At 41.2% G+C, this 23679-nt stretch overlaps 1 long non-coding RNA gene across 1 annotated transcript; it reads right to left on the reverse strand.

Annotated features, from left to right (window-relative positions):
• Window positions 1–1507: 1507 nt before the first annotated feature.
• LOC117286145 lies at window positions 1508–11298 on the reverse strand. Its single transcript, XR_004517270.1, has 3 exons — window positions 11203–11298; window positions 8944–9000; window positions 1508–1628 (listed from the first exon to the last, which is right to left on the reverse strand). It is a non-coding gene; the product is annotated as an uncharacterized LOC117286145 (long non-coding RNA).
• Window positions 11299–23679: the final 12381 nt, after the last annotated feature.

Consider the following 23679-nt stretch of genomic DNA (forward strand, 5'->3'; position numbering starts at 1 on the left):
AGTGTTTCTGAGCAGAGACGATACACTTTGCACTGAAGGCTTGTATTCTTCCCACTCTGTGCCAGCCCTGGATTCCAGTTCCTCCCCCTCCATTCTGTAGTAGAAACAGCACAGTCGTGAACTTCTGGTCAGGAAAAATGATCTGTTTTCTCATTTCTCTTCTGTCACATGATGTGAGACTTCAGTCAGTTGCATGTGAAACTCAGCCTACCCATTCCACTCTGGATTCTCAGACCTCCAGCCGAATTTAGTCCCCATGGTCACTGCCTGGAGCACCAACTGATCCCAAATCCCTTCAACTCCTCCACCAATCACCATTTCAACCTTTTTTCCTCAGGCCCGGTTCAAACTCATTTTTCCACCTCTGCATTCCCAAGGATCCTGCCTGTTAGCACACCCAACAATCACCCATGTCCAGCCCCACGGTGTGCCCAGACTCACCCACAGTCCTGCAGCCAGTCTTCAATCTTGTTGATTGGATTCCCTAGAGAAGTCAAATACCAGATTATTGCGAGAATGGAAGAAAACAGACCTCTGCCCTGCCCAACTCACCTCTTACCCCATTCCACAATTTTGTCCGTATGTAAGTCACATTTTGATCCCTCCCCCAATCTTTTCTGTAAGATGCAAGTAAAATAAAACCATATATAAGGACAGTGGATCTGTCTTCTCTTTGCCTGTCTTCTCCTTGGGAACCTAGGAAATGTCCAAGCCATCAGTCCACTTTCTTTTCCTCAAGTTTTGGGAACAGAGATGGCTCCTTTTCAAAAACCAAACCAAACCAAAACCAGAACAAACCAAAACAAAATAAAACAAAAGCACATCTGTGTGCCTTTTGAGTCCTACCAAATAAGCAAGGATGAGTTTATTTCTTTCAGACTTCCTGTCTTACTCCCATGTCTGTGGTCTTAGGTGAACCTCTGAGAAGCATGTAGGAAAGTGCCCACTGCTTCTGCTGGACAAGTACAGCTTAGGCAAGTGACTTTCCAAAAGCCACACAGCTTGTTAGTGACAGCGCCATGTCCAGGGTCCAGGGGCGGCTTGAATGTAGTGTTGTTACATAAACAACGCAGAGATCTCCCACGGCATTCATACATGGACAACCCCTAGCCTCAGTGTCTTACAGAAGCTTCTCTGGATGAAGCAAACATGTCCTCTTCTTCTTTCCTAATCTTACACCTGCTTCTTTCTCACACAATTCATATCTAGTAGCCTAACCTCAGTGTCTTACAGAAGCTTCTCTGGATGATGCAAACATGTCCTCTTCTTCTTTCCTAATCTTACACCTGCTTCTTTCTCACACAATTCATATCTTGTATTACTTTATACTTCTTCTCTTCTACCCAAAGTGAGTCTTTCGGAGACCCTAGTCCAAACACATTTGCCCTGCTGGAGTCCGTGTGATGTCTACAGCCTCTTACCTTCCTGGAAGACATCGTCCAGGCTGGAAGGCTCGGGATCTGGGACATCCTGCAGGGCAGCTGCGGCTTCCTCTTCTAGGACCTGCGTCTGCCAGTTGCGGCTCTGACGGAGCCAAGCTCGACGTTTCTCCCAGGATGTGGGGCTCAGCACAGAGGCCTCCATGGTCCCGGTCACACTTCAGTGCCTCTCACCACCTTAACGATGTCCTGAGAGTGGAAGCACAGTGACCCTTCCTCAGCTCCTATTCAGGAACCTTTGTTCTCAACCATGGCCTCAATGCTGCCCGTTTCTGCTAAAGGCTGCCTGATCCGTCTCACTGGGAGGGAGGGGATGCCTCACCCGGTGTCTTCTTCTCCCCGTTTCCCCCAGAAAGGAGTGCTCTGAAAATATCTAAATACGAGCAAATCTTTTCACTTAGTAAACTTAGAAAGCTTCAAATTTCACAGGATTTGAGGGGCACTGAGAAAGCATTTGTGATTTAGGGTGAGGGTTAGGGCCAGATGAAATGATGGAGGGGGAAGGGAAGGGGAAGGGAAAGGGAACGAAAAACAGAATTAAGATGTGTTCTGTACATGTGCCAACTCCACGCGAGGGATGTGATCATTATGAACTACACACATGACTAATAAGCTAAAATAAAATATGAATAAATAAAAAAATAAAACCTAGTCTCAAAAAAAGTTTTCTTTGCTTAAGGATTTTAACTCTCAGAATCCTGCATCAAAACTAAAATATCTTTTAATTTACAATTTATAAAGTTCACTTTTTGTCTTGATTTGTTTTGTTTCCTGTTTGATATGTTTTTCTCAGGAAAAAAAAAAACCTATGAAAGAAACAAGGAGACACTGCCTTAGAGCAATGAGCAGACATATTTAGGCTGATTACTTTCAAATTTGTCTACTTTTGTTTCTACCTTACTGTGAGATACTTATCCTGTTTATTGATGCACTTACTGATCCATACACTTGTATCCCATTTAACACTACCTAATCAACAACTTTGTTTTTTTTTGTACCAGGGATTGAACTCAGGTTCTTGTGCCTGCAAGGCAGGCTGCAGAACCACTGAGATAAATTCCCGGCTATGTATTTTAAAAAATATATAACAGTGGCTCTATGCACAGATTCAAAAAGGAAGAGAGAAGGGAAGCCTCATTCAATTGTCCAGAGGGAGTTTAGAAAGATTGGAGGGTCACGCTGCCTTTTCCTTCTGGCCGCACTCATGTCCCATCACAGTGAATAAATAGATATGGGACCAGGACTTTCCTGTTTTCCCCTTTGTATTAGTCAACCTTTTCTTGCTTGGAAGAGGAAAAGGTAAGTTAGGCTCACAGTTTTGGAGTTTTCAGTCCATGATCAACTGGCTGCATTGCTTTTAGGAAACACGGTGGAAGGGAGTGGTGGAGGAAAACTGCTCACCTATGGCACGGGGAAGAGACAGTGCAGGAAGAGCCAGAGAGGAAGGGGCTGGGGGACAGATTCACCCTTCAAAGGCGTGTGCCCAGGGATCTGCTTCCTCTAACTGGGCTCCACCTCCTAGTAGCCCCATCAGCTTTAAACTCATCAATGGCCTAATCCACTGATGAAGTCAGCACCCCTATGAATGAGTCACCTCTGTAGGTCCCACCTCTGAATGTTTTTGTATTAGGGATCAAATCCTTAATACCTGGGACTTTGGGGCACACTTCATATTTAAACCACGACATCCTCTATTTCCTTTAGCTGCCATAAATGACATCATCCTCAGAGATATACTTTTAATTGTTGCAGTTAACAAAGATAGCAGAAAAGAAGAGTGCCACTTTCCAGAGACTTCTGTTCTTCCAGGACTTAAAAACAAAATCATTAGTGAAGCATTCAACAGTTCAGGCACTAAAATAGCAATTTTTGAAAAGAACATCTTGAACATAAACTATTTTTCTAGGGCAATGAAATTGTTTTAGATGCCTCTGCTTGCCACAGGCAGAATATACCCAGAGAAAAATAATACATAATTACTGCTGTCTGACATGGATTCTTTCACTTCAGGTCCAGCCCAAGACATTTTTTCTCCCAGGCGAGATGGCAGTTAGCACAACTGAGAGTTTGTGTTTACTCCAAGCAGCTGGCTCTTGTGCCTTTTGGGGACATTAAATGAAGCTTGTGTTATAGGGGAATCACCAAGGAGGATAGCAGAAATGACTGGCTGTTCTTAAATGTTAAAGACAGTATGACACTGCCACCAGAAAGGGTTCATGAAGAGAGTCAGAAAAGCCTTATCAGAGTATGTTTCCTATTCCTGCTTTCCAGAGTATTGAATAAGTCAGTCCCTCTTGGCCCAGGGAAGAAAATATTGAAGGCTGACTTGCCTATCTAATTCCCAAAGGAAATGAAACTCACCCAAATCAAAAGGCATCTTTAGAGTATAAGAAGATTTTTAGGTGACTAGGGGAATGTAAAAGGAAGACAGAATTGCAGGATGACAGGAGCACAAAAAGAAAGAAAAGAGAGGGAAAGGAAGGAGAAAAGAAGAAAAGGAAAGAAAGGGATAAGTGACATGCATTTTGCTACTTACTATTGGTATACATAGAAAATTCAATCCCTTTCTCTTGTTTCAATTTTTTGGTGAGGACATCACAGCTCTAAATGTTCACTATTCCAGTACTGTAAAGTCTATAAACTAGTTTAGAACTGAATCCTCATAATGCCTAGAATGGTGCTAGACTCACTAATTGAGAAGATAGAATACTTTGACGCTGTGATGTGAATCTACTTTACATCTCTCTTCCATCTCTGAAAATATCTCACAGTCACGTAGGCTAATTTCCTCGCCCCTTTCAGTCTCCAGTTTTCTCACATTTTCCCCTCCCTCTTTCTTCCCCTTGGTCTTTGTTGAACTTGACCTGCAATGCCCAGTTCTTAACCAGCTTCCTTCATGAAGCCAGACTTGGCTTCTGTAGCCTCTTTAACTGGTGCCACTGAATGTTTTCCCTGCGTGACTTTTTCTTCTTAGTTGTTACCAATGTCATTCTTTATGTTTTACTTAGTTATCTAATTTATTGTTTACCACTAACATTCTTTCTATTTTTAACTTTTTAATATAATTTATTATTTAGTCTTCTTATTAGAATATAAGCTCCAGGAGGACAGAGATGCTTGTCTGGATTATTCACCACTGAGTTTCTAATTCCTAAAACGGAATTTAACACATAATAGTTGCTTAACAAATACTTATTTTCTAAGTGAATGGATATTTTGTAGGTAATCATTCCCCATGGGAACCCAGTGCTGTACAATCACCAAAGACACATGCTTCAAATGTGTAATAATAAAATTTACCATGTGTTTACTAAGCATGTAAAATGTTTTGGGCTTAAAGTTGGAGAACAGACAGGTTATTCTCTGACTTGTTTTTACTCTGAGGTTTCCATAACAGATGTTTTATTTGCCTGGCGATTCCTATTTACAGTATGTTCCTATGTCCTATATACAGAAGTTTGTTAAATATAAACACCTAAAGGACAATGCTTATGAAAATAGAATCCTTATTGCTTAGAGGGTTCCCAACAAAAGTTCACAAACAAATGGCCACCATAATTATGACAACAAAAATACTAGATTGATTAAATACTTTACTGCTCACTGTGAAGGGCAGTCATTTTCCAGGGCATTCAGGTGAGATGGGATGATTTGTTCCTTGAGAAGGCAACAGTGGTTTCCATTCTGAGGGAAAAGGTGCAAGTTCTTCACAACTTTGACACACTGGACATGGGCTGGGGGATTGAATAGATTAGTTTTCCCCAATCTTTGCTACACTTTTCATGGTGTGTGACATGGAATACTGTAAGAACAGCACTGTTGGGAACTAGGGAGAAACAGAATGTCTAGTTCATGCTAACAAGAGGAAGCTGTACTTCTGGGATGGAAGAACCGGTGTTCTTTGTGGAAATCTGGAGGAAGTGGCACATGATTATCAGCTAAACACATCAGCACTGACCATGTTAGAGAAAATTCATAGGTGGGCACACACAGATTTTAGGACAGCAGCTTTGAATGTCTTGAGGCCCCTTTTAATAGAGAGAAGGACGTGGAGATGTTTCCTCCAAATAATTTATAAAAAACCGTATGTCTTTAATGGTGAAAGAAGCATTGACTAGAAATAAGGTCACTTAGATGTTTTTCCATAATTTTTGTCTGATTAGTTGACTTCTGGCAAGCCAATCGGGTTTCCCATTTGGACACCAGTCAATTTCTAGAAAATGAATTGGTGAGATACAATGTTGTATGACTTTGCCTCCAGGACTAATATTTATGAATTTATTTTTATAAATTCTAGAGGAGTTTAAAATATTTATAGTATCTTAAAACATGTATTAATTTAATTTTCTCTTAGAAGTAGGAAATGGTCCAGCATTTATAACTCCCCTGGAGTTATATCATTTAACAAACTACCTTTCAAATTCATGCTGAGTGGTGGGGTTCCTGGACTTGGAACTTTCACTGATCTAAGAAAGTGGTGAGCCTGAACAAGAGAGGCTGAGAGAGAACCCAAATGAATATGACTCAGTCAGTGTTGCTTGTTGGTCTTCAGAATTTCTTGTGTTTTCTGCTTTTTTGCTTTAGTTTACAGTTTTACCCACCTTTTTCTCTCCTCAAACAAACCCCATCTACCTTTTAAAAATCCAATTCAAGTCATCTTTTTGTAGCCAACCAGAACACATACTTGTGCCATAGCCAACAAGAGAGTGAGTGGCACTCTCATCACTAAGTTCTACTCCTCCTCATGTCCTATAAATCTTCTCTCAGACTCAGCATAGCACTTTTCAGTGGAGGTGGCTCTCAGTAAGTGCCATACCTGCAGAGAAGCAAGAGTCATCCTGGTCCTAAAAAATTGTCAACTACTATATGTCATTGAAACATTTGCTCAATGACAGATGCTCCTGACCTTCATGACTTCAGATCCTATTTATATATGCTGCCAGACTTAGAGTGAAGAGGAAAAAAGCTTGAGTATAGCATTTGCTATCCTTTGCTGGTGCAGCATAAGGATCACATGATTCTGACTAAATTAAACTAACAAAAGTTCCTATTTTAAAAACTAATTTCCAGAGTTTTCCACTGTAAGGTTTTATTTATTTCTTAGTCAAAAGTTCCTTCTGGAATTCAATACCACCCTTCTTGATACTAGTTTATAGTATGTTACTATATGTAATCTATCATCTATGAGGGTACAAATTTGAAGTCTATAGGAAACTTTTCTCCCACTTTCCCACTAGCCCAGCAAAACCCCATCATTGGTTCTATTGCTTCTTGCCCTAATCACTCCAAGCTGTATTTCCTCCTCTGCTATCATCTCCAGCCATTTGTCCTTTCCACATCCCTACATTTCTCTGGAGATTCATTCCTGAATCATTCTTCAATAAATGTCAAGAGTTCTGGAACCTGACTACAACCAAGTAGAGTAACAGCATTCTCCTTGTTCTCAGCATGTTTATAGTAAAAACAGAAATTGTAGCAATCAAGCCGAGAAATCCTGACCAGAGAAACCATTTCTGGTAGTTTAAGAAGAGGGAACTGTTTAAGAGTTCTGAAATGATTATCTTCCAACAAAAAATTATCACCAGAGGCAGTAACGGTGGCAGCTGAAGAAGACTTTTAGGGATATGTCATTATGGTTGCACTGAAAACATCACATATTTCTTGCCTCTGTTTTCTTAGGGATGAAGTTGGAGTTTTACCATACATCGACACGAACACTTGTAAGCAATAGGGATACGTAGTCACTGGTAGGTGTAGAGTACCTAAGATTTGTCCACAAACTGCTCTGTAAACAACTTCATTGAATCCTGGCAAACACCTTTGCCAACTGAAGTTTGGAAAGGTAGGTTCTACATGAAGGAAGAAGATCTGTTCAGAATCCACATTGCTTTCGGATTATGCGGCATCCAGAGAACTTGGCAATGGTTTTCGGGGGGTACTGAACAATAGGAATTGACAGTTGGCCTTGTAAGTGCCTGGGTGGTAAGGCACTGAATTTTGGGGATCACACTGGGGAAATTTGTGGGAATATCTGGCATAGCTTGGCTGGTGATGAACACTTAGAAGGCTTGGAGCAATGAACACTTATCATAACCTGCCGTGAGCGTATTCTGATATTTTGACAACAGACATAGACCTACCGATCTGTTCCTACCAAATACTATCACTGCTTACAGGAACTTCAACATGGAGATAATTTAAAAGAGCCCAGTAAGAGGGCCAATACTTCTTTTTCTTTAAAGTCCAGAGTGTTATTTAGAAGCCAAAAAATGGTACACATACCTTGGGCCTTGAAATCAGAGTAAGGCTTGTTTGGAATCACAATTCTGCATGCTCACACATGTATGTCTTTGGTAAAATTAGGTGTTCCCTCTATATCCAAGGTTTTTATATATAAACACATAGTGTGCCAAACTTTTCAGGCTGTTGGAGATTAAAATCAGGTAATATGTCTTATATGATAGAGGTGAGTGGTGAGAATTATTAATTTGTCTTCAGTCTAAAAAATAGGAACACTTTTATGAATAAGGAAGGGGTGTGCAGCAGAATACAGCAGAGTGTGAAGAATCTAGAAGATTAAAGATGGAAGTTGCTGTTAGATAAAGATGACCAGAGAAGCAGTGAAAATTCTTCATTCTTATTTGATGCCCAAAGAGATCAGAGAGATAATCTACTCCTGATTACTCATTTACAATAGAGGAAAGCGGGGAGGGGGAGGAAGAAAGGAAGGGGTTGAGGGAAGGAGAGATAAAGGGAGGGAGGAAGAGAGAGGGAGAGAGAGAGAGAGAGAGAGAGAGAGAGAGAGAGAGAGAGAGAGAGAGAGCATTGCACACAAAGCTGTCCTTTTCACAAGCTTCCTGGAACCAGCCAAGCCAAAGTACTTCTAATAGGAAGCACCTATTATTGATCATTACTGGGGAGTATGCTAGAATATCAGGACACCAGCTGGATTGGGGCATAGAATGTAAGAAAAAAGCAATATGCACAGATCTTCTTGATGGGGGAAGTTAGCAGTTGTAAATGGGACTCAAAACTCCTAAATTCCAGGCCCCACACGTGGAGTTTCTTCCTTTATCTAATGCAGACTTTCTCCTGCCACTTATCCCATTGGTTTCTAAGGCCCAATCTTTGGTGTTCTGGGCCTCCTCCCAGATGTATGTATCAGACTGGCCTCCCCTTTCCTCTGGCACTGCACCTACGCCTCAAACAGAATCTGAATTAGGGTGAAGAGTGAAACAAGCATATAAAAAGAAAAAAAGAAATAGTTTCCATGATGTAGCCATAAGACCTTCTGCATTCACAAACAACACACACATCTGTGGGGAATTCCAGAACAGCCAATATTTCTGTTTGTGGACAGGACAAACTCTACCTCAAGCACCATTGCTCCTATACCCAATGTGCAATAGGTGCTCACATTCCTTTCCATAGGAGAAATACCTTCCTGGTTTCTAACCCTCTGTGATTTTACTGCAGTTTGGAAGATCATCAAAACAAAACTTACCCTGCATATAGCATTTGACAATTCTGAGACTTCTGTGGTCTAGGAGAGCTCTTCAGTCTATTTCCAGGAAAAAGGAGGATATTATTTGGTAAATTAGTATCAAGAAAAATGCTACTTAATTTAACTATACCTTCCCCTCTCTTTTTTCACACTTTCCTTCTCAAAAATAATTTTAGTTGAATAAGTACTGAAAGAAAGACATCGCTTTCTCTCCCCTTCACTTCCTTCCTTACGCCCATTTTCACAATGTGGATGAGTTTTATGGAAGGTTTGTAATTGCTGCAGGAAATATTAAAGTTGTGCATTTGGAAAGGAAGTAATCCTGTGCTTTCAGAGGATGATATCATTTTCTGGTTTTGTTTTTGTTCTTCATCTGGATAGGCAATGAAGGATAGGCAATCAAGAATAGGAGATAGCCATTCATTTGGGATAGTTTACAGATGGTTTTGTCTAGAGATGGCAGGAAACATAAGTATATTTCTTGACCATTGAGTTGGCTCTTTGAATTACATTATTAATTCTTTAGACCTATTTTCTTGATAATGAAGCTCTTTCCCTCATTTTTATTGCCCTATTTTCTTTCTCAAACTGTTTTTATCATCCCTCAGCTCATTTGATTGAACTTTATTTTCGATCAAAGTCTATGCTGCAGTCATTCTGTGCTGGGCTTGGGTGTGTGCAGGGCACAGAGTGCTATGAGTGCTGGGTTAGCCACTTGAGTCTGGTTCCTTAGGTGAAAAACAGAGCAGCTGTCACTTTACAAGTGGAAATAAATGTTTGATATTTTCCCTTTATTGTAGCCCAGAGTGAAGTTTGTGAGTCCTGATATGGGCTAAGACCAAACTTCTTTTTCCATTATCTGTTATAATCTGAATCAAAAACCTTGAAATGAAGATGACTGAGTTGGGTCTCTATGGCTGCCAGATAATGCTTAATCTCAGGATTACATCTTAACTTTCAGAGGCCCAAAGGAGTTAGGAGAATGTGTTATTATGATTGAAATAGCAATAACAAGTATAGTTAAATCCCCAACTGCCTGGGATGCCTATGAAAAAGAAAGAATGAATTAGATGTTTTTTTGTCTCTCCGGTTATATCTTCCTCTTGTTATCTTTGATAATATTCTCAGTAGAGTTATACTCTGAACTCAGCTTCCTCTGTTCCCAGTAATGCTTCAGGTTATAGGAGAAACCAGATCGGTGGCTGTAACCATTCAAGCTGAAAAACCACTGAGTTTGAACTTTGGACACACAAGTCGCAAGTCTTCAACCTCCAACCTCTACTAGGCCTGCCCTGAACTGTTCAGAAAGTTCCCTTGCCTCTCTATTCATGGACATCTGTGGTAGACAGAGTCACCAGTACCTCTCTTGACATCCCTTCCAAACTCTTATCAAACTACTTCTGTGGGACTCTCTGGTCTTCTCTGGGCTCTGTTTTCAGGATCACTTCCCTTCCCCCCACTAGTGAGTTCAGTGGCACAGTAGGGGTGTGGGAAAACCCCAGTGTGGAAGTTCTTTCCTCTCCTCCACCTCCCCAAGAGTCATATAGGTGGTGACATGCTCAGCCTGGTGACACCTGAGACAAGGGCTGTTAGAGAACCCCTCTACCCTCAGTATTGTAGGATCTCTGAGAGCTCAGCCTGTTCCTCTGTGAGATATAAAGTCTGAAAACCAATCCATATAGGATATTTACTACCTTTAGTTCCCTACTTAACTTGCTGTGGTATATACTCCTGCATATGTAACCTCTACATATCTTGCTGTATTTTATCTCCACAATAATTTCCCCTGCAGCCTCAGAGGAGAGAGGTCCCACCTACAGAAAGCAAAGTTGGGTCAGGCTCAGTGTTCCCAATTCTCAGACCCGAGGACACTAGAATAGGACCTGCAAAGAAACTGGGAAACTGTTCTCTTTGGTAACTTTTCACAGTTGGAATTAGACTGAAATGATTACAAAAGTGAGTGCCACAAGATACAGAGAGGAACTCCTCAGGTGACAATGGTGAAAAATTCTTAAATATTAATTCATGTCATCAAGGCAGTCCATGTTTTGTGACCCTAGAATGATTACATCTCTGGTAAAAGAGAGGAAAATAAATGATGGGAGCTCCCTGTTCCAATAGGCACAGTGATGATGCCAGTAAGATTGAAGTCCATAAAACATGAGGCTGTTTCCCTAATTTCCTCTTCTCTTGATTTTTCTCTGACCTGACAAGAACAGACAAGAACCGCTTTAAGACTGAGGCAAGAGCTAAACTTACCTGTCTGCTAGTAGAGAGCTGAGTTTGAGGTAAAGCAGTTCTCACAGCTGAGCAGAGCCCTTCCCAGATTTGGGGAGAGGGCCAAGGACAGTAAGAAAGTCTCATGGTGTAACTGTGCCTTTGTCTCTGTTCTCATTCAACCGCAGTTGGCAGTTTGAAAGGGGAAGCGGAAATAAGAACACACTCTCATCTACACAGGCATCTGCACAGGCCCCACCTCCGACCCGAGCCACATCCTCTGGCTTAGGAGAATGAAGAACAAAACATCTGCCGAGCTCACAAGGTACAGCTCACTGAACGATGTGAGTTTTGGAAAGTCTTTCTCTTGCATAGCTAGAATCCCACTGCTGTCCTGGGAGAAGAGACGAGGTGGAAAGTCTCTGTCTCTCAAAAATTATCTTACATGTATCTCAGGGAAGATGCTTGCTGCCCTGTCTGCGCCAGTTAGTCTATTTTAATAATTCCTTCACATGCTGGAAAATTCCCCAGAAGCTGGCTTTCAAACGCTACATACCTACTCGTAGGCAACTTTTTTTCTGTGTTAACTTCTTAACACATTATTTTTGTGTTTGAGCTATTCTGGAGTTTTGCTTTTTAAAGTAAATGGCTACTTTCCCGCAGAACTATTGAAGGCGTACTTCAAAAATCTGTTACAGCGATGTCTTCAGTTTACTGGCTTTCAGTCCCAAAAATCTTATTAAACTCTAGAAGATTTTTCCCCGTCCTCACTTTCACCCTTGGGTGGCATTCAGCATTGTTGAGAATGTCTCCACCTCCCATAGCTTCTGATACGCTTTCTTCTCTGTTTGATGTTGTGCTGTTAGAGATATCTCCACCTCTCTTTCCTGATTTTTATCCTGCTTCATTCTCTGCATTATTTATTTATGAATATTTATCACAATATTTATTATGCCACTCCTCTAATAGGCTAAATGTGATGGATTTTCACATGGCTGTTCTCTTCTTTTAGCTTCATAGCTGTAGCCGTATTTGGATCTCTTTTTACAGTGTTTCCAAATTCCATTCCCACTCAACAATAAGGCTCCATTGAATATCCGCAGTACGGTTAAAATGAAAAGAAGACTAAATAAAGTTTCTGTTCAGCAAATAAAGTTTCATAATTATTTTCTTAAGTATACTATAAGGAAAAAGATAATTCTTTCCTCTTTTTCTGTCTTTCTCAAATATCCATATCCTCTCCAACTACATTCCTTTATATATAGGGAAGAAAATGTCTAATAAAATTTTCAGTACATAGTACTAAAATGAGTGCTAAATATACACAAAAAGTAGAATAATTAAACGGAACACTCTCTTGTTCTCTCATTACTATTCCTTTCTGTACAAATTAAATATAAAATTAAACAAGTGGAATGCTTAACGTTTCCTGTAACCCTAATTTCTGGAATTCACATGTTTAACAGTTGTATTTTTTAAAAAAAATTGAGTTTATTGGTGCATTTTAGGTAAACAGTACAGTTACATTCAAAAAAAAAAATAGTTTATTGGTGCATTTTAGGTAAACAGTACAGTTACATTCATTATTGGGATCTTGTACATCTACATGACAGGTCTTGGTTCTCATTTTTTCCCCTTGTCCCTGCCCTCCTTTAACTGTTGCATTTGATGTGTTCTGGATATGGAGAATGTCATTTCTTTTTTTTTCCATCGAGTTTATTGGTGCTTTTTAAGAATACAGTACAGTTAATTCATCATTGGGATCTTGTACCTTTACATGACAGATCTTGGTCCTCATTTTTTCCCCATACCCCTGCCCTCCCTTCACCCCCTGAGAGTGTCCTTTCAGGGAATTCTGGAAATATGCGAAGGAATTTTAATTTTCATAGTGATGGGAAACTGACACTAGTAAATTCTTGGAGGCCAAAGAAGCTGAATGCCTCTGACAGCGTGAAATGGTATGGCACAAGGAATATATTTTCCTGAGCAAAATACCATCATTTTAAAACACGGATAAATTCATAATTACAAGAGCAGGCTTTGGAACCAGACTTGGGCTTTGAGTGGCTCTAGTCCTGAACACATCTTCAAGCCTTAGTATACCTGGCTGCAAAATGGAGATAACTGCTCTGAATGCAAAGGAATAAAGGAGTCAAAGCAAAAGTTCAACAAAGAACAGCTATATTTGAAGTCTTTTGAAATGTAACGTTTTTAATTTACCCAGGGTGCTGTGTATCTATCATTAAAGAAGCCATTGCATGAGCAATTTTTATATATAATTTATTAATAAAAAGAACATTGCTATTTGTTTATCAAACAATTGAAATTTGTTTATTAAAAAAGAAATGCTTACCCCCCTCTCTCTTCTCTCCCTTCGGCCTTGGAAAACTTTAAGTGCCTTTATATCTTTGATAACATGAACTTCTTTGACTATGTTTTCCATGGGCTTCATGGAAACATAACCGTCAACCCTCTCTGTAGTAGATGTAGTTCAGGATGTCAGAAGGTTTTTGTGAGATTTGCGCTAATTTTTCCTTTGACTAACAACACCCTCTTACATTACCTGAGGTAATGAGTTGGCTCCCTGTCACCTGTGCCACCCAGTGGCCTGCTGCCTAGTGACTCCTCCAGTTTGTCATCCCAATGGCCTTTTCCCTCCTCTTCCATGTAATTTAGCAAAACACCGAAGTGGAGTGGGAACCATCTGACTTTATCACCAGCTGCATAATAGTTACTTAATTTTACTGAATCTCAGACTCCTGCCAGAGAGATATTTGGTAAGGTTCTCTTGGCTTTAGACACCTGCAAACATCTACACAAACTATTTTTCCACCCTTTTATAACTACGTGTAGTTTGCTATGGAAAATGAAAAATTTATGTGACAGATATTTGGTAAGAAAACATTGTAAAGTTAATAGAAAATATCTCTAAAATGCTCTTGTCCATTGCAAAATGAAGTAAAATTGCTTTGGTATAATATTTTTCTCCAGACATATAACCCAAGAGTTGTGATAATTCAGAAGAGTTTCTAAGAATGGATGCACCCTTCAAACAGATGGATGGGGCTGAGCAGAAGTTCTGAGGCTGAAAGCAGAGAGCTCAGCTGGCGGGTTGCCCAGACCTGGGGCTGAGCCAGGACGGAGGTCCAGAGAGGCCATCCCAGGGTAAAGAAGCTGTGCAGAGTCCTGCTCTGCCTAGCAGCTGGGCCTTTCTTCCCAGCCCCACATGCAAGTCATCTGCTCCCAGCCAGCCTCAGAGCCTGAGGTTCGAAAAAGCCTATTTTTAGGAGTCTATTCCTTCAAACTGCTGAGGTGGAATTTTTAGTGAATTTATCTCCATCCTGTACCAATGGGGAGAGAATGGATAGAGTTCTGGGGGCCGGGGGGAAGGCAATAGTTTAATGAGTCAAGGTTTTTCTGAAGTTTTTCTAGGCAGAAAAGGGCTTGCCCAGGTCCTCTTGTTCTTCTCTCTGCTCCTGTATTCTGGGTGGGAACATTTCGAGATAAGGGATTCTCTCACTTTCCTAGCACACCTGACTTCTGGAATCACTTCTCTTAATGAAAGAAAATCATTCCTTCCGTCCAGCCCTATCTTTCCTATCTGTAAGTCCAGCAGAACTAAGAGTGATCTGTCTCAGGCTTACAGAGGCACTTTTTCAGATCTGGATCATAGTTCTGCTCAAATTGGTTTTATTGGGTACTTTCTAGAACTCAGAAATAATCCAGGAGGGAGGGAGCTGAAGGGAGCGGGGGGAGGGAGAGAGAGAGAGAGAGAGAGCGAGAGAGCGAGAGAGAGAGACAGAGAGAGAGAATGATTGAGTGTGTGTGTGATGGCGGATATAAAGAGAAACAATTTAAAATATTATCTCTTGGCTTACTCTTTAGGAAGGATTAACAAGAGTCAAGCTTGCTTCTTCAGGGCACAGATTCTTGAAGATTTTCATAAGCTGATATAAATTGTGACTCTCCTAGGAGAGTGTATTATATTTCCCAGTTTATTTTCTTATTCCAAGGAAGTTACTTTTGGGAAACTTGTCCTTCATTATGGCTACTCAGTTCTGTTTCTTTAGAGTGAATAATCAATTGATGTTTTCACAATGGTTGGAAGGCTGTGAGCACAGGATTGTTCAACTGCCTGTTAAGTTTATATTCCACATTTCTTTTGACCAAAGCCATTAAAGACAAAAGCACAGGACTCCTGAGAGGCCTTGAGTGGGATTTGATTGGTGAATGCTCAGTGTTTCATAAGCCCACTGAGGAAGGCAGAGCCTGGGGCCTTATGATGAGGGTGGAGTGCAGCGGGGAAGTGGACAATCTGGAGAGTTAGCAGGATGCGATTTAAGGCCCCTGAGCAACTCCGTGGACTCGAGAAGTAAGAAATGTGAAATTATTCTCAATTTGATCTCTTACCTAGAGGAAAAGAGGGCTTCAAGCAGGGTTCTTTCCTATACCACATGCCTAATTGCAATGATATAATTAGTCATAAGGAAGGAGAGGGAGGAATGAAAAGTTTTGGAGTGAAAGAGCATTTAAGGTGCATAGAAACTTGGCCTTAATCCATTTGGGCTGCCATAACAACAACAACAACAACAACAGCAACCACAACAACAGCAACAACAATAAAATAAGCTAGGAGGCTTATAAGCAACAGATATGCATTTCTCATAGCTTTGGATACTGAGAAGTTCAAGGTCAAGGTGCCACAGATTTAGTGTCTATGAGGGGCTGCTTCCTGGTTCCCATATAGCTATCTTTTCGTTGTGTCCACACACAGTGGAAGGGGAGAGCTGACTCTATGAGGTAACTTTACAACCCCACTCACAGTGGTTCTATACTCATGGCACAATTACCTACGAAAAGTTCCCCGACTCCTAATACCATCACTCTTGGAATAGACATTTGAGCATACGCATTGGAAGGTGGGCTAAGACCATTCAGATCATAGCAGTCTTGGAGGAGACATGGAACAAATGCCAGAGACTCAGTGACCTCATGGATTTGAGAAACGTTAAAGCTGGGTTCTTTAGGTCAAGGACTCTGAAATCTTAAAAAGGGTAAGCATTAAAAGGTACAGTAGCAGAAAGGATCTGGAGGCTGCTCTATGTATGGTGCAAGGGCACAAAGGAGAGTGTGTGGTTAGAGTCGAGAGGCGATTTGGGGATGGGGCTCTGGGTTATGGTAAACGGGGAGGTCACAGACTGGAGGAAGGGCAGCTTCTGAGCATGGATGGGTTCTCTTTTCTTCTCTTCAGAAGGGAAAGCCTGACGCTCCGAGGCCAGACCACCAAGTCAGACTGCACATCTACAGAGAACTGGAGACTGCGGCATAGACCCTGCAGGAGTAGGCGCAGCAGAACCCAGTGATGTGTGGAGACCAAGAGCAGGGTTACTGTGTCAGTTAATCAGAAGATGTGGGCCAACTCTGCCTTCAGATCCAAAGGGGACCCGGCTCTGTGCAGGAGTCTCAGCTCCAGGGTGGTTCTCTTTGCCAGGCTTTGAGGAGAAAGATGTACAGGTGGAAGAGAGAAAGAAGAGAAACTGCCTCAGAGAGACTCGGAAAGGAAGTTGACTCACACAGGAGAGAAAGTGAAACCGAAGCGAACGCCCACCCGAACGGAAAGAGGCAAACCTCTCTGGCTCAGAGAGGAGATGGCTCATCTTTCTCAGGCACCTGTCCCTGCCACAACCATCCTCCCCCCACAGCTTGCCTTGCCCGCTTTAGAACAGAAGAGCAAACGAGACAATGAGATTTAAATACTTAAAAGTATTCTACAACTACCGAGTCTAACTGCTGCCATAAGGATACTGAACACGTGGTTTCTGATCTACTTGTGGTCATTCTCCTTTGGGAGGACCAGTAGCCTGCCCCTTCAGGCGTTTCTCTGTGCCTCTTCTGGATTGCAGATTCCTTAACTGTGAAATGATGAAATGAAAATAAATTGTCATCCAGGTTCTTTTAGTGTACTTTGTTTCTAATACCTGCTGCCATTTATTATGTGAATAATATATGCATACTATATTATTAACATATCAAATTATTAACATACCTTAGCCTAAGTCCTTAACATAATCTAGACAGTGGATATTATGATCAACAAAATGAGACAATGCCTCTCTGACTTTCCCCACCCTGTAAACCTGTTTACATATGCCTCCTACATTGATGTACTGTCGTGTACCACCAGGTGGCAGCCGATCCCCATTCTCTGAGTTTGTAGTGATGGGAATCCGAGCTGATTCAACTTGCCAGAAGGTTGACCTAACCCAAACAGAAATACCCAGTTCAGGAGCATCTGGACAACTCCAGTTCATCCTATTTGGATCACAGAAGGGTGGATAGATTTACAGCTAATTGGGCAACTGAAGATATTTTCCCTTAAATGCTCTTTTTTTTTTTTGGTACCGGGGATCGAATTCGGGTCCTCGTGATTGTGAGGCAGGTGTTGGAACCACTGAGCTGAATCCCCGGCTTCTTAAATGCTCATTTTTAGTTAAGGATGTCTGGGATTGAAGAATATTTCAAAAGTTTAAGGACAAGAACGCTGTCTAGTTGAGATATCTTAGTAGCATAAAAATCCAAGACAGAAAAAAGTAGGATGTGCTTGAGAAGAATAAAGTAGGCCATTGTGGCTATACCGAAAGTTGTTTAATGGGAAAGAAGGAATGAAAAGAAGATAATTACCAAAATTTGGGTTTAGAGCTAAGACTTACTTGAATGTCATATTTCAGGATTTAAGCTGTTTTGATTTTAAATATTTATTTTGAAATAATTTAAAACTTATAGAAAAGTTGTAAGAACAGTAAAGATAACTTCTGTACACCTGCACCTGCCACTCCAGATTATATTGTTAAATACTTTGCTTTATTACAATTTTTATGTGAACTTTTGGAGGTTACATTGTAAATGCTGTGTCTCTTACCTTTACCTAAAACCAAGGGCAGTGATTTTCATAACTACAGTATGATTACCGAAGTTAGGAAATTTAACATTTATTATTATCTGTTCAGATTTTATCATTTTTATAGTAGTCTGCAGGATCACACAGTAATATAGTTTTCGTTTCTCTTTTGCCTTCTTTAATCTGGAATTTCCCTCCGTCTTCCTTTATCCTTCATGACACTGATATTTTTGAGAGCATAGTGCTTCTATTCTATATAGGGTCCCTCAGTGGGTTTGTCTGCAGTCATAGGGATTTTGTCAGGATTGCTGTATACAAGGCTATGTATTTCTCAGGGCAGCGCATCAGGAAGCATGTGGTAAAGCACTGGAACATAATGCGGTGTTTTCCTTTTTTGTGGCTATAAAGTGGTAGTTTCCCTTTTAAAATAAACAATATTTTAAAATATTCTGAAATTATATAAACACCCTATTCCATATCAAACTTTCAACTTGTACCCAAATTCTATTTTCTGAAAAATGGAAAGTCATCAAAAACATATTGAACTAAGCAGGATAAAGTCAGAGCCATGTTTAGAAATAGCACTCTGAAAGTTGCATGTGCCGTGTGTGTGCATGTGCATGTGTGTGTGTGTGTGTGTGTGTGTGGTCTGATTTTACTGTCTCTAACTTCTGTGTGTTATATTCCTTCTGCTTCTGCCTGGGACTCTTGTGCTAGAGGTCTACTTATTGTAAGTCTCTTCTACCTTGAGTCTAGCACATATCAATCTTGGTAAATAGGGGAAGGGGTGCTTTTATTCCAGGCTGATGTAGCACAGTCTCTAATCAGACAGTTTGGTTGTATTTGCCTATTTAGTCAGGTACCTGGTGCAAGGCACAACCAGCACGATGATGAGATTAGACACCTGAAACTTTGAACTGGATCTGGGACCATTAGAATATTGGAGAGAACAAATACATTTTCTTAACATTTTAAAACCGTATTACATTAAGGAGAACAAGTGTTTATTAACCTCTGACTACTCATCTTCTCTCCTAGTTGACCCACTGTACATCCTATCATTTAAATCTTGCCAGTGTACTTCAATGCAAGCATTACACTTCCTATTATACAGATAAAGACATTGAGGTCTAGCTGTCTCAGTGGAAGGCCAGATTTAATTCCTTATTTCTCTGATTCTGAAACCTGCCTCATTTTTTTTCCAGCTCTATACCTCCATTGATCACAGCAACAATTTTAAGAGCAACCTTATCACTGTCTCATAGCTGACAAAAATCAGTTTTTAAGTATACATTTTCTTATATTTTCAAAGCAACCTGAGAGGAACATAAAACAAATGCCATTTGCCTATTTGTAGATGAATAGAATTTCCTCACTGCTAGTGAGAAAACCAAGTCTGTTGTCTCAGTCAAGAGCTTCAATTGTAGTTTGCATCTTTTGAGGAGAGGGGAGAGGATTTCGGGGAGTGAGGGAGAGGAGGTAGGGAATGAAAGCTGTAGCAGTGCTGGACATGAGTAGTGAGAAGTTATGTTGCCTGTGAAGTCATGCTCTCTCCTCTGGCTTCCTGGACTCCCGGTGCTGCTTGCAGGCTTCAGGATGCAGAACACATCTGTGCCCTTTTTAGTGTCTCACCGCAGAGCCCAGGAGATGACAGGGGCCCTAGAGAAGACCCACTCCTGGGTGTAGGGCTGATGCCTAGCAGCTGAGCAAGCAGGACCAGACACTAGGGAGGGTTGCTCCTCCAGGGCCCAGGTTTCCAGAGGCTGAGGAAAGCTGCTTCCCTTCCCACTCCTTCCTAGGGGCTCTTAAGGACTCAAAGGGTGGCCTTTGTCTAGAAAAAAGCTGCAAGAGTACAGAATCTCAAAGTGTGAAGGGAAAGGGAAAAACTGCATCCCTTCTTCTTTTTCTTGTAAGGCAAGAGGCAGCTAGGAGAGAGCAGAGAGTGATTTTGTAGGTTCTTGCAGAGGAAGGCAAAGGTTGACAGTCACAGGGAAAGTTCACTCCAGGCAAAGAGAATGATCTCTGACTATCTTTGTAGGTCCCCTCCTCAGAAGTCATTTGAGTGGCTCTGCCTTAGGCTTGATACAGAGTAAGTTTCCATGGAACTTCAAGGTATTGTGTCACCTCACAGGAGGGATGAACCTTGCAGGTCTGTTGGGGCATAGAGGGAGGTAAGCAATGATGCCAGCCAGGGGAGTGGTGGGCTGCTCAGGGAAGCAGTGAGGACAGAATGGGCTGTTGGGTTTGAATCCCTGTCCTGTCACCAACCAGCTTGTTGACTCTTGGCAAGCTGCACAGCCTTGAAGGCTGTCTTCCTTTATAGTGCAGGACAATAATTGTGTTATGAGTGAAGCAAGGGGATGTAAAGCTTAGCATGTCACTTCACCCACTGTCATTGAGCCAAGGAGGCAGCTGTTATCGCACTTGTCACAAATAGCGAACAGAGCATTGGTCGGAGTGTGAAGAAATCTGGTTTCCATTAGTTTCTTTCTAGGTATCCATCCAGGTCTCTCCTGATAGACAGACAATATCCTCTCCTTTTGGGGCCATATGCCCTGTACACGGAGGCAGACTTGTAGGAGAACCAACTCTACTTCCAGTTCTGATACTTACTCCCACTGTGACCTAACACAAATTACCACTGTGAGTCTCAGTTGCCTCATATATAAATGCAGAAGATAAATCCCCATCTGGATTGTTGCTTAATAATAGCTTGGTGTGTAGAGCCTGATAGGCCTGGCTTTGGACTTTACCTTCGAGATTTACTAGCTAATGTAACTGTGGGCATTTTATGTAATGTGCCTCAGTTTCCTCAAATGTTAAATGGGCAGTTATAATACCTCATTCAGATTTAAAAAAGCTACTGAAAATAGTAAGTGTAAGCTGCTTAACCAGAGCTCAGCCCAAAGTAAGTACCCTGGAAATCAATTACTAGCTCATAGCTTTTCTGTATGAATGAAATCACTGAATGTGTATACTTTCAATTACAGTTCTTCTGTCTTACACAAAAATGAGCCAATGAGTGTGCAAAGTTCAAAGCCTCATTCTGTTTTTCCTATTTAGGTTGTTCCACAGAAAAAGTGTCTGAAAATACGTTCCCCAAATTGGAGCAGAACCCGGCCTAACACCCCTCATTTCCCCTGCAGGGCAATCCACAGGGCCTATCCTTCAACCTTCAAGCTCACCTTTGTCATGCAGAGTGGACCAGCCCCAAGCCACAAATCTCCCTTCCTCACCTACCACACGCACTCACACACACACACACACACACACACACACACACACACACACTCATGTACACTTTCTCAAAAGCCAAATTAAAGTCACCGTGTCCAGCCACTGCCAGAAGCCCCTTTACCCTTCCTTTCTCCCAAGAGAATCTTCACCCTCCATTTTCACCCACCCCCCTCCACCCTCCAGCACAAGCTCACACGGGTCCCTGGACCACTTGTCCTCCCCTTCTCTATTGCTCCGTAATTATATTCTCTGTGTCCCAGTGTCATGCTAATACAAGCTCCTGGCACAGCTGCCCAGATTAAATTAGAGCTCAAACCAGCAGGCTGACTAATTATATTTTCTGGGTTAGAATTGTCTTCCCCCACCTTTGGGGTGCTGGGCCAATAAAGAGTAAATGAGCACTGCCAATATTTGCTGAGGATATTTGACTCTTCTTGCCTGCGTGGTTTTATTCTCTCCACCCAATCTGGGCCCCTTGAATTAGATTACACCAGAATGGGAGAAGATTCCATTCAAAAGATCCCATTTACTCAAAGGATCCCCTCAATCCCGTCCATTCTCCTGCTGGTCAGCTCAGCTGGGCCTGACCACTATCATCAAGCCACAGAAGAGAGAATGACCTGGGCTTTCTCAAGAATGAGCTTCTCCTGCCGCCTTTGTGGGTCCTTCCTTTTTTCACAACCTCAAAATCTTTCCTCCAAATATTCACTGCTACAAGTCCAGCAGTGATTATTGCTGATTTTTTTTTTTTGCCTCTGTCTCATGCGAAAAACAAAGGTATTTCTTCTTAGAGAACACTTCAAAGTCTATCTCCCTCCTTATAAATCTTTCTTTATTCATGGCTGGAACATAGCAGACATCAGTTTCCTTAGAGACAAAGTTTTCTTCATTTCTTTTTCCACATTTGTTGTGCGTGTACAATATGGCACACAGCAAGATGAGTGTTAGAGAATGTAAAGGTGTAATTCCCGCTTTCAACAAGATCAGGGCCGGTGGAAATAAATGCAGAAATTGGGAAATTTGTGCAGGATGTAGAGTGGGAGCCAGAATGTTATTGAAGGGATGAATGACCCTTGGGTTGGGGGTGAGGACCTTGAAAAATTGTTCAGAAAGTCAATAAATGACTTCAGGAATTCTGGGTAGGGACATTAAATGTAGAAATCTCATTATCTCCAAGTCGAGGAATAAGACATGGGAGTAGCCAAAGGTGAGTTTTGAGAAGGAGAAAGATGTTTTATTTCTGGAACGCTCTGGATCCATAATTCATGTCTTTTTAGCTGCGGGGGGGCAGATCCACTTCATAAATACCTGGGCTGTACCAGTTAGGGCTCTTTCCTTTCCTATGTCACATTTTCCTGTAGTAATCTCTCCCACAAATAATTGTCCTATTTTAGTGTGACTCTTTCCTTTGGAAGGTCATGTCAGGAAGAACTTTAGATTTTCAAAGCATCAAATTTGAAACTTTTGGCCACAGAATTGCTAAGAACAAAATCAAACCTTTGCTTGTATCTCTGATGTTAACCATGTAGTCAGCAAACTTCTCTGCCCATTTGATAATTTTTTTGTTCATTCAGCACATTCCAAGCACTGTTCTAGAGATGACCTAGTGTGTACAGATCATGAAAAAGTGACCACAGAGCTGATACTGTATTTATTTTAGGGCTTCCCTAAAAGAGCACTGAGCACTGAATAGCTGTCCCTGGCTACCCTTCTCCTTGAAGCTTTTAGAGAAATTGTCCTTGCTGTTCCTAGTTTTTGGTAGTTTGCTGTTGATCTTGACATTCTTTGGTTGGTAAATACATTACTATAATCTTCTGTCCTTAGAAGCCATCCTTCCTGTTTTTCTCTGTCTTCACACTGCTGTGTTCTTATAAGGACACCATTGACACTGGACCAGGGTTTATCTTGCTCTAACATACCTTCGTCTGAACTAATTACATCTGCAGCAACCTTGTTTTCTAATAAGGTCATATTTTGAGTGTGAAAGGTTAGTACTTCAGTGTATCTTTCTGAGAGGAACAAAATTCAACTCAGAACAGATAATGAGCTACTGTCACATCAGAAAGTTGTTAAAGGGGGGATTGATTAAGTTTTACTTCAAGAGTAATAATTAACTAAAGGAGTGTTATGGTGAGGCTATTACTCTGGAAGAAATGTCATGGAAAGAAGCATGAAAGTGTAGAGACACTTGTAGGTGTAAGAGATAAGACAGAGAAATTCTCCACAAGGACTTTTGCTAAAAGAGAGAAATCATGTTTTTCTCATAAGGAGACTTTAGGACAGAGTGAAAACAAGGCAGACTATCCTAACTTTATATACTAGGTTTTCTCCCCCACGTTTAAAGAACAGATGTCAAATTTAATTTTCTAGTTTTTATTTAAGTA

This window comes from Fukomys damarensis, unplaced genomic scaffold (genome assembly GCF_012274545.1).
Source record: "Fukomys damarensis isolate Sample0158 unplaced genomic scaffold, DMR_v1.0_HiC HiC_scaffold_15, whole genome shotgun sequence".
Taxonomy (NCBI): domain Eukaryota; kingdom Metazoa; phylum Chordata; class Mammalia; order Rodentia; family Bathyergidae; genus Fukomys; species Fukomys damarensis.